The sequence below is a fragment of the Zalophus californianus genome, chromosome 17 (genome assembly GCF_009762305.2).
Source record: "Zalophus californianus isolate mZalCal1 chromosome 17, mZalCal1.pri.v2, whole genome shotgun sequence".
Classification (NCBI taxonomy): Eukaryota; Metazoa; Chordata; class Mammalia; order Carnivora; family Otariidae; genus Zalophus; species Zalophus californianus.
In genome coordinates, this window is record NC_045611.1 from 44,767,487 (window position 1) to 44,772,693 (window position 5,207).

The following is a 5,207-nucleotide window of genomic DNA, read 5'->3' on the forward strand; positions in this document are numbered from 1 at the left end:
TCTCTCTGCCCATCACCCTGCTCATACCCTCCCTCTCTCTCACTCTCTCAAGTAAATAAAATCTTTAACAACAACAACAACAAATGTAAAATGAGGGGTAGCAGGGTGGCTCAGTTGGTTAAGCATCTAACTCTTGATTTCGGCTCAGGTCATGATCTCAGAGTAGTGAGATCAAGCTCCATGCTCGGTGTTCTCACCGAGCATGCTTGGAATTCTCTGCCTACTTCCCATGCTTGAGCTTTCTCTCTCAAAAGAGAAAAAAGAAAATGGTTGGGATTGTTATTTGGGGTGGGGCCATTGTTATTAACATATAGTAACTATCTAGCAGATGTTATTTAATACTAGTATCCGTACCTCCACCATTATTATTATTTATAGAAAGGACTTTAACCATGTTATACACCTTAATTGACATCAAAGAATTCGTAATGAGAACGGCCAGTGGGTGTAAACGTTTGTAGAAAAGCTTCTCACCATTTATTCCTTATTCAGCATAAAGTTTGAAAAGGAAAAAAAATCCTAGGATGTAAAAGTCGAGAAAGAAAAAGAATGGTTGAATGAGTCTACATTTACATCTATATTTCATGCTGTGCAATAATTTTATGCCTGTCCAAAAATCTATTTACATATTGAGAATAACAAAATTCATTTGTCAAAACAGAGAAAAATATGAAATATTTACTCACTTTCCACCCAAAGTAGACCATATGTAGGTCGCATTCTTTTTCAAAATGGGGAAAAAAACTAAAATGTGATAGCCAACAATATCTGAGTATTAATAATACCCTTCCAAATAACATGAATCAGAAGGAAATCAATCCCTGAATTATATTTAAATGAATGAAAATGAACACATTATGTAGAAAAACCTGAGAGCAGCTAACTCTGTATTCAAATAAAGTATAGCCCAATAGGCATGCTGTTTTTTTTTCTTTTTTTCAAGTTTTAATTTAAATTACATTTAACACACAGTGTAATATTAGTTTCAGGTGTAGAATTTAGTGATTCATCACTTACATAAAATACCCAGTGCTCATCACATCACGTGTTCTCAATACGCATCACCCATTTAATCCATCCCCTGCCCACTTCACTTCCAGTAACCCTCAGTTTGTTCTCTATTAAGAGTATTTTCGAGTTTTTAGGGATGCTGATAGGTCAAACACCAAGAGATTATTAATAAATGTACAAAACAAAAAGCAAGAAGAGTTAACAGCAAGCTACATTCAAATATATTAAAGGTAGTAAAAATAAACAGCAAAGGGGCGCCTGGGTTCCTCAGTCATTAAGCGTCTGCCTTCAGCTCAGGTCATGATCCCGGGTTCCTGGGATCGAGCCCCGCATCAGGCTCCCTGCTCAGGGTGGAGCCTGCTTCTCCCTCTCCCACTCCCCCTGCTTGTGTTCCCAGTGTCTCTCTCTGTCAAATAAATAAAATCTTTAAAAAAAAAATGGCAAAAATAATTCAAGGAAAATAAAATTATTTCTTTGACAGAAAAATATATAAACATTGGTAATTCTGAGGGGGGAAAATAGATGAATACATGAAATATGGACATGATGAGATTATCATATTTACTAATAATTAGAAATCTAGCAAAGTATACAATATTTGTAGAAAAACAATTTGTCAGAAGTAGGAGGTGTAAACCCTTCATAGAGTAAAATGATAAATGCAGGGCGAAAAGGTTTGAATATAGTCAAACTTAGGCCACTTAGATCAAGCCAGATAATTTTATGGGCAAAATTTGTCAAATATTGTATCCAAATCAAATGAGAAAACAAGCTCACCATCTGTTTTTATGACTCATATTCCTGATGTCAAAATAACTAGATCACAAAAACATAATTTAGTATCATAGTACTAGAAGTACAAATTCATTCTAGCAGTCTATTAAAACATTCACAATCTGAACCCATTACCTGAAGTCAGAAATCAAATTATTTTTTGTTTTTTAGGGATTTTACTTATTTATTAGAGTGTGGGTGCACACAAGTGGGGTTGGGGGGCAGGGGGAGAAGCAGACCCTCTGCTGAGCAAGGACCCTGAGATCATGAGCTGAGCTGAAGGCAGGCACTTAACTTACAGCCACCCAGGTACCCCAGAAATCAAATACTTTAGATAAAACCTTATTATCACATTGTAAATCAGGGGACAGCAAACTAATCTAGACCACTACCTGTTTTTGTATGGCCTGGAAGCTAAGCATGGTTTTTACATTTAAATTGGTTGAAATTAAAAAAAAAAAAAGTAACAAATTATATGATATTCAAACTTCAGTGTTCATAAAGTCATTAAAACAGAACCACATATATTCACATTTTGTCTGGCTGCTTTCACACTATAACATAACTGAGTACTTGTGATAGACCAAGTGGTTTGCAAAGCCTGTAATATTTACTACCCGACCCATTACAGAAAAAGTTAGTCAATTCTTGCTTTAGATAGTCACTTGCTGAAAAACAGAAGTCCTATTGATTTGGTTAATGTAGTATTCTATGCTATCAGAAACTCAGAAAACAAGTAGATTTCGGATAGCGAGGGATTCTTGAAATGCAATGAAAGATAATTCTGTGGCAATTCTGGAATTTGTATATCTAAACTCCATGATAACAATTGAGAATTTGAGTAAGTCCCAGCATCTTTTGTAAGGTATTTTTATTAAAAACATAATGTTGTATGTTCTACTAAAATCAATGTGGTTACTATAATGAGTGACTTTGAGTTACCTCCTCCAAGTACCATATCTGCATCTTAACTATTATAACCTCTAATCCCACAATTCACAAAGCACAGCAGCATATCAAAACTGCAGTTAGAAAAAAAAAAAAAGACAAAACTCCCATTTAACTGGCTTACATGAGCATAATCCAAACTAATTTGAACGTGAAATCCTGTTTGCTCCTAATTGCTCTTAACATCTTTGGGAAGTGTATATGCTTGAGGAATGTTTGGGGTTTCTGTTTTGTTTTTTAGCAAAAGTCATGAATCAAAGGATGAAATTAAGGAAGATATTACAGGTAAACTAGGAATTTGGGGATGGAGTATTTCCCATCTCCCTATATCAGGCACTACAAGACACTAGACAGTACTTGGAAGCCATTAAAAATACTAAGTTACCTGATTTTAAAAAATACTAAGATAGGGGCGCCTGGGTGGCTCAGATGGTTAAGCGTCTGCCTTTGGCTCAGGTCATGATCTCAGGGTCCTGGGATCGAGCCCCGCATCAGGCTCCCTGCTCAGTGGGAAGCCTGCTTCTCCCTCTTCCTCTACTGTTCTCACTACTTGTGCTCTCTCGCTCTCTCTGTCAAATAAATCTTAAAAAAAAAAAAATACTAAGATAGCTGAAAAATACATGGATAAATATAAAAACTGTAATTTTGGTTTGCAACTCTAATTTTTAAATAAGATTTAAAGGAAAAATGCATGAAATATAAATCTGTTAAAGATATAATTTGTGAGGGGCGCCTGGGTGGCTCAGTCATTAAGCGTCTGCCTTCGGCTCAGGTCATGATCCCAGGGTTCTGGGATCGAGCCCCGCATCAGGCTCCCTGCTCCACGGGAAGCCTGCTTCTCCCTCTCTCACTCCCCCTGCTTGTGTTCCCTCTCTGGCTGTGTCTCTCTCTGTCCAATCAAATAAAATCTTTTAAAGGAAAAAAAAGTAATTTGTGATATCAGTAACAAAGATGCCAACCTATAAAGGAGTAGAGCTTTCATCTGCAATTGAAGTTGGTATCAATTTAAAATAGATTGTTATAACTTTAAGATATATGTAATCCCCGTGGTAACTACAAAGAAAATTCCTATAGAATAAACAAAAGGAAATGAGAAGGGAATCAAAACATGTCCTTACAAAAAAATTACCAGAGCAGAAACACATTAGCAGAAAGTTCTGTGTGAACAAGTACAGGGGTAGAAAAGCCGAAACTGTGGGGCACCTGGGTGGCTCAGTCGTTAAGGCGTCTGCCTTCGGCTCAGGTCATGATCCCAGGGTCCTGGGATCAAGCCCCGCATCGGGCTCCCTGCTCAGTGGGAAGCCTGCTTCTCCCTCTCCCACTCCCCCTGCTTGTGTTCCCTCTCTTGCTGTGTCTCTCTCTGTCAAATAAATAAATAAAATCTTAAAAAAAAAAATCGAAACTGTAATGGACAAATTGCAAGAGGCTCAGTACGGACACACCTGAGAATTAAAGATTCCAAGGGGTCCCAGTCATAGGGGACACTTTTATGAGTTTTACCACCAGGAGGCCAACCAAGTTCTCATAATAAAGATTGGAGAAAAATCCCCATTGTGCTTTTGCAGAGGAGGGGAAGGTCACTATTTTGAAATACACCTAGAGCAGTCATAACAAGGCATGCCCCAATAACCTACTGGGGTTTTATTAGCATCTAACTGACCTGTGGAAGAGAAATGCCCAACTCCAGCCCACTGTAGCCATCCCGTCCTACACTGGGGAAGGGGAACTGAAAACTGGTGGAAATTCGCAATCCAGTAGAACAGTTTCACTGAAAGACCAAAATTATAAATTTTGTATGGTAAAGCAAAATATCCAGAATAGCCAACACAATATTGAAGGAGAACAAAAGTGTAGGATTGACAATACCCGACTTCAAGACTTAGGATAAAACTACAGTAACAAAGATAATGTGTTTGTGAAAGAATAGACAGGTCAATGGGACAGATTAGAGAGCCAAGAAATAGACCCACTCAAATATACTAATCTTTGACAAAGCAGCAAAGGCAATACAATGGGGAAAAGATAGTCTTTTCAACAAATGGTGCTGGAACAGCCAGACATCTGCATGCCAAAACAAAACAAAACAAAACCTAGACACAGACCTTCACAGCTTTCACAAAAATCAACTCAAAATGGATCATAGTTCTAATTGTAAAATACAAAACTATAGAACTCATAGAACATAACATAAAAGAAAATACAGATGACTTTAGGTTTGGTGATGACTTTTTAGATACAACACCAAAAGCATGATCCACAAAATAAATGATTGATAAGCTATACTTCATTAAAATTTTAAAAACTTCTACTCTGCAAAAGACACTGTTAAGAGAATGAGAAGACAAGCCATACACTAGAAGAAAATATTTGCGAAAGACATATCTGATAAAGGATTAATATCCGAAATATACAAAGAATTCTTAACATTCAACAATAAGGAAACAACCCAATTTAAAAACTGGGCAAAAATCTGA